This window comes from Oncorhynchus gorbuscha, linkage group LG03, assembly GCF_021184085.1.
Source record: "Oncorhynchus gorbuscha isolate QuinsamMale2020 ecotype Even-year linkage group LG03, OgorEven_v1.0, whole genome shotgun sequence".
NCBI classification, from domain to species: Eukaryota; Metazoa; Chordata; class Actinopteri; order Salmoniformes; family Salmonidae; genus Oncorhynchus; species Oncorhynchus gorbuscha.
Window position 1 is genome coordinate 92592731 of NC_060175.1, and position 12253 is coordinate 92604983.

At 56.1% G+C, this 12253-nt stretch overlaps 1 protein-coding gene across 5 annotated transcripts in view; it reads left to right on the plus strand.

Annotated features, from left to right (window-relative positions):
* LOC124032231 (nck-associated protein 5-like) overlaps positions 1-12253 on the plus strand; it is a 34657-nt gene that overhangs the window by 11264 nt on the left and 11140 nt on the right. The window lies entirely within an intron of this gene.

Here is a 12253-nt window from a genome sequence, read left to right on the forward strand (position 1 = left end):
TGGAGATGTTTTTTCTGTGTGCATCTGGGAAACCAAGAGGGAGCAAGATGGCCTTGATATCATAGACTATATCAAAATAATGTTTGATGTCAGCAAATCTGACTGAATACTGTGAAAAAGTGAGTGGAAAAGATGATAACAAGGATGTTTTTCCTCAGACATTGGGAAAGACTAGTGGCTTATACACTGAGGAGTAGGACTGAGGGATGACAGATGATAACAAGTTGTAACTTTGTTTTTCCTCAGCTTTTTGGCTCTGACATTGGGAGAAGACTGAGTGGTCTGAGAGGACTGAGAGCTGGTGGCTGAGTATACACTGAGTGGTCTGAGAGTGAGGACTGAGTGGACTGACTGAGTGGACTGACTGAGTGGACTGAGTGGACTGAGTGGACTGAGTGGACTGAGTGGTCTGAGTGGACTGAGTGGACTGAGTGGACTGACTGAGTGGACTGAGTGGACTGAGTGGACTGAGTGAGTGGACTGAGTGGTCTGAGTGGACTGAGTGGTCTGAGTGGACTGAGTGGACTGAGTGGTCTGAGTGGACTGAGGACTGGACTGAGTGGACTGAGTGGACTGGAGTGGACTGAGTGGTGGACTGAGTGGACTGAGTGGACTGAGTGGACTGAGTGGACTGAGTGGTCTGAGTGGACTGAGTGGACTGAGTGGACTGAGTGGACTGAGTGGACTGAGTGGACTGAGTGGACTGAGTGGACTGAGTGGTCTGAGTGGACTGAGTGGACTGAGTGGACTGAGTGGTCTGAGTGGACTGAGTGGACTGAGTGGACTGAGTGGTCTGAGTGGACTGAGTGGACTGAGTGGACTGAGTGGACTGAGTGGACTGAGTGGACTGAGTGGACTGAGTGGACTGAGTGGACTGAGTGGACTCTGAGGGACTGAGCTGACTGATCTGAGTGGACTGAGTGGACTGACTGTCTGTTCCAGATGACTGTTGAGTGGACTGAGTGGACTGACTGAGTGGTCTGAGTTTGGTCTATGTTGGACTGAGTGGTCTTGTATGTTCTGACATCACAGTGGACTGAGTGGTCTGAGTGGTCTGTTGGACTGAGTGGACTGAGTGGTCTGAGTGGACTGAGTGGACTGAGTGGACTGAGTGGACTGAGTGGACTGAGTGGTCTGAGTGGACTGAGTGGACTGAGTGGACTGAGTGGACTGAGTGGTCTGAAAACTGACTGAGTGGTCTGAGTGGTCTGAGTGGTCTGAGTGGTCTGAGTGGTCTGAGTGGTCTTGCAATAGCTTCTGGCTGGATAATACCTTTGGGGTTCCTTGTATGTTCCACCTGCTTGGGGAGTCCCCTGCTTGGCAATTTACTTCTGGTGCACGACACATTTGTTTTCTTATGGTATAATGTTACAGATTTTTGCCTCCTTTATAAAAGCACATCACATGTCCTCAAGCATACTTTTTCTTTATAGCAGGTATCCATTTTCCAACCGTTTTAGAGAAAACCGGTGTTATGTGTTCCAGCCCAGAGATTACGTGATTTATCTTGTTCTCTACATTTACTGTGGGAAACTGTGTGTCATTGCAATTCATGTACTCTTTGTTTTCTGTGGATGTATTATGGGGAAAGCGCAGTGGAGGTGGGAACATCATTGAAAACAAGCAGTGCTGCTGAAATAGCTATGTCTACCTTCTAGTGTTCAGGGTTACCCTTTTGTTATCTGTGTATGTCACTCTCTGCTTTCTCTTCATGTCCTTTTGGCCATTGTCAGATTCTCAGTGTCCTCGCTTTAGTTCTGTGGCATTTGAATAGGAAACAAAGGGAGATACTGTGTTTAGATATTTGATTGATGCTGGTGTAAAATACAATTTGCTCTTTAGAAGTTTTCTCTTTATAGATCCTCCTGTATGTCAGTCAAATATCAGGGTTATAAGTGACCAGGCACTAAAGGGATGAGGGGTGACTGTTCTGTTCTATGTTCTTTGTCTTGTATGTTCCACCCATGAAAACTGACCCCCCCTAGCTATTGTAGACACCCATTATCTACAATAGCTAATAAACATTGGAATCACAGTCAGGGTTCTCTTTGTCTCACAAATCAGAGAGAAGTGGGAGATGAAGGAAGTATGTATAATATGATTCATAAATATCACAGACTGCAGATTGTAATAAAGCATGTCTTTTTATCCGGGGATATTGTAAATTGTTTGGGTGACGTACATTTTCCTGAGTGTCATACTAGAATGAGGAAAATAGGGAAGCGGCATTATGGCCGTCCTCCTTGTACACAAACTCCTTTTTGTATGCAGTGCTTCTCTATGGCTCTCTCATACCAGCCCATTTCTGTAGAAGGGAATCTCTCTCCTCCATATCACTCACTCACTGAGTGGGGGGAAAGAGGAGGAGGGTGGGGGAAAGAGGAGGGTGGAGGATGAGGGTGGGGGGAGCGGATGAGGGTGTAGGAGCGGATGAGGGTGGGGGGAAGAGGAGAGTTGAGGGTGGGAGGTGCGGATGAGGGTGGGAGGTGCGGATGAGGGTGGAGGATGAGGGTGGGAGGTGCGGATGAGGGTGGGAGGTGCGGATGAGGGTGGGAGGTGCGGATGAGGGTGGAGGATGAGGGTGGGAGGTGCGGATGAGGGTGGGAGGTGCGGATGAGGGTGGGAGGTGCGGTGGAGGGTGGGAGGTGCGGTGGAGGGTGGGAGGTGGGAGGTGAGGGTGGGAGGTGAGGGTGGAGGTGAGGGTGGGATGAGGGTGGAGGGTGGGAGGTGAGGGTGGGAGGTGAGGGTGGGAGGTGGGATGAGGGTGGGAGGTGCGGATGAGGGTGGGAGGTGCGGATGAGGGTGGAGGATGAGGGTGGGAGGTGCGGATGAGGGTGGAGGATGAGGGTGGGAGGTGCGGATGAGGGTGGAGGATGAGGGTGGAGGATGAGGGTGGGAGGTGCGGATGAGGGTGGGAGGTGCGGAGGAGGGTGGAGGATGAGGGTGGGAGGTGCGGAGGAGGGTGGAGGATGAGGGTGGGAGGTGCGGAGGAGGGTGGAGGATGAGGGTGGGAGGTGCGGAGGAGGATGAGGGTGGGAGGAGGAGGGTGGAGGATAAGGGTGGGGGAGCAGATGAGGGGTGGGGGAGGAGGGTGGGGAAAGAGGGTGGGGGTGGGGGAAGAGGGTGGAGGTGGGAATAGGATGAGGGTGGGGTAAATCAAATCAAATGTATTTATATAGCTCTTCGTACATCAACTGATATCTCAAAGTGCTGTACAGAAACCCAGCCTAAAACCCCAAACAGCAAGCAATGCAGGTGTAGAAGCACGGTGGCTAGGAAAAACTCCCTAGAAAGGCCAAAACCTAGGAAGAAACCTAGAGAGGAACCAGGCTATGTGGGGTGGCCAGTCCTCTTCTGGCTGTGCCGGGTGGAGATTATAACAGAACATGGCCAAGATGTTCAAATGTTCATAAATGACCAGCATGGTCAAATAATAGTAAGGCAGAACAGTTGAAACTGGAGCAGCAGCATGGCCAGGTGGACTGGGGACAGCAAGGAGTCATCATGTCAGGTAGTCCTGAGGCATGGTCCTAGGTCTCAGGTCCTCCGAGAGAGAGAGAGAGCGAGCGAGAGAGAGAGAGAGAAGGAGAGAATTAGAGAACGCAAACTTAGATTCACACCAGATATAACAAACTGACCTTAGCCCCCCGACACATAAACTACTGCAGCATAAATACTGGAGGCTGAGACAGGAGGGGTCAGGAGACACTGTGGCCCCATCCGAGGACACCCCCGGACAGGGCCAAACAGGAAGGATATAACCCCACCCACTTTGCCAAATCACAGCCACCACACCACTAGAGGGATATCTTCAACCACCAACTTACCATCCTGAGACAAGGCTGAGTATAGCCCACAAAGATCTCCGCCACGGTACAACCCAAAGGGAGGGCGCCAACCCAGACAGGATGACCACAACAGTGAATCAACCCACTCAGGTGACGCACCCCCTCCAGGGACGGCATGAGAGAGCCCCAGTAAGCCAGTGTCTCAGCCCCTGTAATAGGGTTAGAGGCAGAGAATCCCAGTGGAAAGAGGGGAACCGGCCAGGCAGAGACAGCAAGGGCGGTTCGTTGCTCCAGAGCCTTTCCATTTACCTTCCCACTTCTGGGCCAGACTACACTCAATCATATGACCCACTGAAGAGATGAGTCTTCAGTAAAGACTTAAAGGTTGAGACCGAGTTTGTGTCTCTGACATGGGTAGGCAGACCGTTCCATAAAAATGGAGCTCTATAGGAGAAAGCCCTGCCTCCAGCTGTTTGCTTAGAAATTCTAGGGACAATTAGGAGGCCTGCGTCTTGTGACCGTAGCGTACGTGTAGGTATGTACGGCAGGACCAAATCAGAGAGATAGGTAGGAGCAAGCCCATGTAATGCTTTGTAGGTTAGCAGTAAAACCTTGAAATCAGCCCTTGCTTTGACTGGAAGCCAGTGTAGAGAGGCTAGCACTGGAGTAATATGATCAATTTTTTTGGTTCTAGTCAGGATTCTAGCAGCTGTATTTAGCACTAACTGAAGTGGTGGGGGGATGAGGGTGGGGTGGGGGGGTGAGGGTGGGGGAAAGAGGATGATGGTGGAGATGATGGGTGGGGGATGGGGTGGGGAGAGGGTGAGTGTGGGGGAAAGAGGATGATGGTGGAGATGATGGGTGGGGGAAAGAGGGTGGAGGTGATGGGTGAGGGAAAGAGGATGAGGGTGGAGGTGGGGATGAGGGTGGGAGAAAAAGGGTGGGGGTAAACGGATTGGGATGGAGGAGAGGGGGTGGAGGAGTGAGGGTGGAGGTGATGGGTGGGGAAAAGAGGATGAGGGTGGGGGGAAAGAGGATGAGGGTGGGGAAAGAGGATTGGGGTGGGGTAAGGGGGAGGAGGTGATGGGTGGGGGAAAGAGGATGAGGGAATGGGGGTGGGGGGAAAGAGGAGGGTGGGGATGAGGGTGGGAGAAAAAGGATGAGGGCGAGGATGAGGGTGGGGGAAATGAGGGTGGGGGGAATAGGATGAGGGTGGGAGAAAGAGGATTGGGGTGGAGGAGAGGGTGGGGGAAGGAGTGAGGGTGGAGGTGAGGTGGGGGGGAAGAGGGTGGAAGTGATGGTGGGGTAGGGGGAAAGAGGATTAGAGGATTAGGGTGGGGTAGGGGAAAGAGGGTGAGGGTGGGGTAGGGGGGAAAGAGGGTGAGGGTGGGGTAGGGGGAAAGAGGATGAGGTGGAAAGAGGGTGAGGCTGGGGTAGGGGAAAGAGGGTGAGTGTGGGGTAGGGGGAAAGAGGATGAGGTGGAAAGAGGGTGAGGCTGGGGTAGCGGAAAGAAGATGAGGGGGTGGGGGTGAGGGTGGGGTGGGGGGAAAGAGGTGGTGAGGGGAAAAAGAGGGTGAGGGTGGGGTGGGAGGGGGAAACGGTGAGGGTGGATAGCGGGGAGGTGAGGGTGGGGTGGAAGGGGATGAGGGTGGGGGAATAAGGTGGAGGGTGGGTGGGGGAAAGAGGATGAGGGAATGGGGGTGGGTGGGAGTAAAGGATGAGGGTGAGGAGACAGTGGGGTAAGGAGGATGAGGGTGGGGTAGGGAAAAGAGGATGATGGTGGAGGTGATGGGTGAGGGAAAGAGGGTGGAGATGAGGGAAGGAGGATGAGGGTGGAGGTGGGGATGAGGGTGGGAGAAAAAGGATGAGAGTGGGGGGAAAGGATGAGGGTGGGGGTAAACGGATTGGGATGGAGGAGAGGATGGGTGCATGGGGGTGGAGGAGAGGGTGGGGGAAGGAGTGAGGGTGGAGGTGATGGGTGGGAAAAGAGGATGAGGGTGGGGGAAAGAGGGTGGAGGTGATGGAAAGAGGATGAGGATGGAGGTGGGAGAAAAGGGATGAGGGTGGGGGAAAGAGGATTGGGGTGGGGTAAGGGGGATGAGGGTGGAGGTGATGGGTGGGGGAAAGAGGATGAGGGAATGGGGTGGGGGGAAAGAGGAGGGTGGGGAGACGGTGGGGTAAGGAGGATGAGGGTGGGGGAGGTGAGGGTGGGGGGAAAGAGGATGATGGTGGAGATGAGGGGTGGGGGAAAGAGGGTGGAGGTGGGGATGAGGGTGGGAGAAAAAGGATGAGAGTGGGGGAAAGAGGATGAGGGTGGGAGAAAAGGATGAGGGTGGGGGTAAACAGATTGGGATGGAGGAGAGGATGGGTGCATGGGGGTGGAGGAGAGGGTGAGGGAAGGAGTGAGGGTGGAGGTGATGGGTGGGGAAAAGAGGATGAGGGTGGGGGAAAGAGGTTGGAGGTGATGGGTGAGGGAAAGAGGATGAGGGTGGGAGAAAAAGGATGAGAGTGGGGGAAAGAGGATGAGGGTGGGAGAAAAAGGATGAGGGTGGGGGTAAACGGATTGGGATGGAGGAGAGGATGGGTGCATGGGGGTGGAGGAGAGGGTGGGGGAAAGAGGATGAGGATGGAGGTGGGGGAGAGAGGATTGAGGTGGGGTAAGGGGGATGAGGGAGGAGGTGATGGGTGGGGGAAAGAGGATAAGGGAATGGGGGTGGGGGGAAAGAGGAGGGTGGGAGAAAAAGGATGAGGGTGAGGAGACGGTGGGGTAAGGAGGATTAGGGTGGGGGAATGAGGGTGGGGGGAAAGGATGAGGGTGGGAGAAAGAGGATTGGGTGGAGGAGAGGGTGGGAGGAAAGAGGATGAGGGTGGGTGGGTGGAGGAAAGAGGATGAGGGTGGGGCGGGGGAAAGAGGATGAGGGTGGGGGAAAGAGGTTGGAGGTGATGGGTGAGGGAAAGAGGATGAGGGTGGGAGAAAAAGGATGAGAGTGGGGGAAAGAGGATGAGGGTGGGAGAAAAAGGATGAGGGTGGGGGTAAACGGATTGGGATGGAGGAGAGGATGGGTGCATGGGGGTGGAGGAGAGGGTGGGGGAAAGAGGATGAGGATGGAGGTGGGGGAGAGAGGATTGAGGTGGGGTAAGGGGGATGAGGGAGGAGGTGATGGGTGGGGGAAAGAGGATAAGGGAATGGGGGTGGGGGGAAAGAGGAGGGTGGGAGAAAAAGGATGAGGGTGAGGAGACGGTGGGGTAAGGAGGATTAGGGTGGGGGAATGAGGGTGGGGGGAAAGGATGAGGGTGGGAGAAAGAGGATTGGGTGGAGGAGAGGGTGGGAGGAAAGAGGATGAGGGTGGGTGGGTGGAGGAAAGAGGATGAGGGTGGGGCGGGGGAAAGAGGATGAGGGTGGGGGAAAGAGGGGGTGGGGGGAAGGATGAGGGTGGGGAAAAGAGGAGGAGAGGGGTAGCAGATGAGGGTGGGTTGGGGTAAAGAGGATGAGGGTGGGGAAAAGAGGATGAGGGTGGAGGTGGGGGAGAGAGGATTGAGGTGGGGTAAGGGGGATGAGGGAGGAGGTGATGGGTGGGGGAAAGAGGATGAGGGAATGGGGGTGGGGGGAAAGAGGGTGGTAGAAAAAAGGATGAGGGTGAGGAGACGGTGGGATAAGGAGGATGAGGGTGGGGGAAAAGGATGAGGGTGGGAGAAAGAGGATTGGGGTGGAGGAGAGGGTGGGAGGAAAGAGGATGAGGGTGGGTGGGTGGGTGGAGGAAAGAGGATGAGGGTGGGGCGGGAGAAAGAGGGGTGGGGGGAAGGATGAGGGTGGGGAAAAGAGGAGGAGAGGGGTAGCAGATGAGGGTGGGTTGGGGTAAAGAGGATGAGGGTGGGGAAAAGAGGATGAGGGTGGGGTTGGAGGAGAGGGTGGGATGGGGGAGCAGATGAGGGTGGGGCGGGGGAAAAGAGGATGAGGGTAGGGTTGGGGGAAAGAGGATGGGGGTAGGGTGGGGGGAACAGATGAGGGTGAGCGGGGGAAGGATTGAGGGTGGAGGTGAGGTGGGGGGGGAAGAGGGTGGAAGTGATGGTGGGGTAGGGGAAAGAGGATTAGGGTGGGGTAGGGAAAGAGGATTAGGGTGGGGTAGGGGAAAGAGGGTGAGGGTGGGGTAGGGGGAAAGAGGATGAGGTGGAAAGAGGGTGAGGCTGGGGTAGCGGAAAGAAGATGAGGGTGGGGTGGGGGTGAGGGTGGGGTGGGGGGGGAAAGAGGGTGAGGGTGGGGTGGGAGGGGGAAACGGTGAGGGTGGGATAGCGGGAGGTGAGGGTGGGGTGGAAGGGGATGAGGGTGGGGGAATAAGGTGGAGGGTGGGTGGGGGAAAGAGGATGAGGGAATGGGGGTGGGGGGAAAGAGGTGGGTGGGAGTAAAGGATGAGGGTGAGGAGACAGTGGGGTAAGGAGGATGAGGGTGGGGTGGGGAAAAGAGGATGATGGTGGAGGTGATGGGTGAGGGAAAGAGGGTGGAGGTGAGGGAAGGAGGATGAGGGTGGAGGTAAACGGATTGGGATGGAGGAGAGGATGGGTGCATGGGGGTGGAGGAGAGGGTGGGGGAAGGAGTGAGGGTGGGGGAAAGAGGTTGGAGGTGATGGAAAGAGGATGAGGATGGAGGTGGGAGAAAAAGGATGAGGGTGGGGGAAAGAGGATTGGGGTGGGGTAAGGGGGATGAGGGTGGAGGTGATGGGTGGGGGAAAGAGGATGAGGGAATGGGGGTGGGGGGAAAGAGGAGGGTGGGGAGACGGTGGGGTAAGGAGGATGAGGGTGGGGGGGAAAGAGGGTGGGGTGGGGTGGAAAGAGGATGATGGTGGAGATGAGGGTGGGGGAAAGAGGGTGGAGGTGATGGGTGAGGGAAAGAGGATGAGGGTGGGAGAAAAAGGATGAGAGTGGGGGAAAGAGGATGAGGGTGGAGGTGGGGATGAGGGTGGGAGAAAAAGGATGAGGGTGGGGGTAAACGGATTGGGATGGAGGAGAGGATGGGTGCATGGGGGTGGAGGAGAGGGTGGGGGAAGGAGTGAGGGTGGAGGTGATGGGTGGGGAAAGAGGATGAGGGTGGGGGAAAGAGGGTGGAGGTGATGGAAAGAGGATGAGGATGGAGGTGGGAGAAAAGGATGAGGGTGGGGGAAAGAGGATTGGGGTGGGGTAAGGGGGATGAGGGTGGAGGTGATGGGTGGGGGAAAGAGGATGAGGGAATGGGGGTGGGGGGAAAGAGGAGGGTGGGGAGACGGTGGGGTAAGGAGGTGAGGGTGGGGGGAAAGAGGGTGGGGGGGGTGGAAAGAGGATGATGGTGGAGATGAGGGGTGGGGGAGAGAGGGTGGAGGTGGGGATGAGGGTGGGAGAAAAAGGATGAGAGTGGGGGAAAGAGGATGAGGGTGGAGGTGAGGATGAGGGTGGGAGAAAAGGATGAGAGTGGGGGAAAGAGGATGAGGGTGGGAGAAAAGGATGAGGGTGGGGGTAAACAGATTGGGATGGAGGAGAGGATGGGTGCATGGGTGTGGAGGAGAGGGTGAGGGAAGGAGTGAGGGTGGAGGTGATGGGTGGGGAAAAGAGGATGAGGGTGGGAGAAAAAGGATGAGAGTGGGGGAAAGAGGATGAGGGTGGGAGAAAAAGGATGAGGGTGGGGGTAAACGGATTGGGATGGAGGAGAGGATGGGTGCATGGGGGTGGAGGAGAGGGTGGGGGAAGGAGTGAAGGTGGGGGAAAGAGGATGAGGATGGAGGTGGGGGAGAGAGGATTGAGGTGGGGTAAGGGGGATGAGGGAGGAGGTGATGGGTGGGGGAAAGAGGATAAGGGAATGGGGGTGGGGGAAAGAGGAGGGTGGGAGAAAAAGGATGAGGGTGAGGAGACGGTGGGGTAAGGAGGATTAGGGTGGGGGAGGGTGGGGGGAAGGATGAGGGTGGGAGAAAGAGGATTGGGTGGAGGAGAGGGTGGGAGGAAAGAGGATGAGGGTGGGTGGAGGAAAGAGGATGAGGGTGGGGGAAAGAGGGGGTGGGGGTAGCAGATGAGGGTGGGTTGGGGTAAAGAGGATGAGGATGGGGAAAAGAGGATGAGGGTGGAGGTGGGGGAGAGAGGATTGAGGTGGGGTAAGGGGGATGAGGGAGGAGGTGATGGGTGGGGGAAAGAGGATGAGGGAATGGGGGTGGGGGGAAAGAGGGTGGTAGAAAAAGGATGAGGGTGAGGAGACGGTGGGGTAAGGAGGATGAGGGTGGGGGGAAAGGATGAGGGTGGGAGAAAGAGGATTGGGGTGGAGATGAGGGTGGGAGGAAAGAGGATGAGGGTGGGTGGGTGGAGGAAAGAGGATGAGGGTGGGGCGGGGGAAAGAGGGGGTGGGGGGAAGGATGAGGGTGGGGAAAAGAGGAGGAGAGGGGTAGCAGATGAGGGTGGGTTGGGGTAAAGAGGATGAGGGTGGGGAAAAGAGGATGAGGGTGGGGTTGGAGGAGAGGGTGGGATGGGGGGAGCAGATGAGGGTGGGGCGGGGGAAAAGAGGATGAGGGTAGGGTTGGGGGAAAGAGGATGGGGGTAGGGTGGGGGGAACAGATGAGGGTGAGCGGGGGAAGAGGATGAGGGTAGGGTGGGGGGAGCGTGGGAAAGAGGTTGAGGGTAGGGTGGGGGAGCGTGGGAAAGAGGTTGAGGGTAGGGTGGGGGGAGCAGATGAGGGTGGCCGGGGAAAGAGGATGAGGGTGGCTTGGAGAGAGGTGGGGGAGGGTGGGGTGAGAGGATGAGGGTGTGCAAGGGAGGATGAGGGTGGAGGGAGAGGTTGAAGGTGGAGGAGAGGATGAGGGTTGGGGAGGGTGGATGAGGGTGGGAGAGGGAGGGTGGGGAAGGGAGCATGAGAGAGGAGGAGGTTGGGGGATGGAGTGGTTGTGTAAGGATGAGGGTGGGAAGGGAGGAGGTGGGTGGGAAGGTTGGGTGGGAAAGGGAAGATGAGGGTGGAGGAAAGAGGGTGAGGGTGGAGGGAAGAGTGGGGGAAGGGAGGATCAGGGTGAGGCGGAGAGAGGATGAGGGTGGGGTGAGAGGTGGGTGGAAGGGAGGATGAGGGTTGGGGAGGTAGGGGAGGGTGAGGTGAGAGGTGGGGGAAGGTGTGGTGAGGATGAGGAAAGGAGGATGAGGGTGTGGAAGGGAGGATGAGGGTGGAGGGGAGGTTGAAGGTGGAGGAGAGAGAGGATGAGGGTTGGGGAGGGTGGGAGAGGGAGGGTGGGGAAGGGAGCATGAGAGAGGAGGAGGTTGGGGGATGGAGTGGTTGTGTAAGGATGAGGGTGGGAAGGAGGAGGTGGGTGGGAAGGTTGGGTGGGAAAGGGAAGATGAGGGTGAGGGTGGAGGGAAGAGAGGGGGAAGGGAGGATCAGGGTGAGGTGGAGAGAGGATGAGGGTGGGGTGAGAGGTGGGTGGAAGGGAGGATGAGGGTTGGGGAGGTAGGGGAGGGAGGGTGAGGTGAGAGGTGGGGGAAGGTGTGGTGAGGGTGGGGAAGGGAGGATGAGAAAGGATGACGGTTGGGGAGGTGGGGGAGGGAGGATGAGGGTGGGGAAGGGAGGATGAGAAAGGATGAGGGTTGGGGAGGGAGGATGAGGGTGGGGAAGAGAGGATGAGGGTGGGGGAAGGGATAATGAGGGTGGGGTGAGAGGTTGAGGGTGGAGGAGAGAGGAGGGAGGGGAGGGTTGGGTGAGAGGACGAGGGTGGGGAGGGAGGATGAGGGTGGAGGAAAGAAGTGGGGGAGGGGAGAGGATGAGGGTGGGGAAGGGGAAGGGAGGATATGGGTGGAGGAGAGAGGTGGGAAAGGGAGGACCAGGGTGAGGTGGAGCAGAGAAGATGAGGGTTGGGGAGAGAGGATGAGGGTGGAGGAGAGAGGTGTGGAAGGGAGGATCAGGAGGAGGTGAAGAAGGGAGGATGATAGAGAGGATCAAGAATGGACTCATCCCAACAGCATGTTTGTTGTACAATGGACTCATCCCGACAGTATGTTCTAGAATGGAATCATTCCGACAGTATGTTTGTGTTTGTTACCTACTGTATGGTTTACTTTAAGTGACCTGTCTAGCACTGTCTGTTTAAGTCTCATTGGAGGGGATGATTTCAGTACCTCCCCTCTACTTACAGCTGTCCCTGAACCCTAACACTACCATATGTTCTGCTCCTATAGGCTTTGACAAAAGAATCGCAGTGTGCTATAGATTACTATAGATTCCTCAGTTATCTAGCTAAAGCCAGCAAACAGATGGATACACCAGTTATACATTTATCTGATCCAGCACATCCAGTCTAACATGGCAGAATAGTGTTTACATCTCTCCATCATCAAGAACCTGACACTAGAGGGATTTACTGTTCCATTCTCAGAAGAGAATGTCTTTATCGCTAAACACTCCCTGTTATTTGAGGTACAATTGAAGTCGGAAGTTTACATACACCTTAGCCAAATACATTTAAACTCAGTTTTTC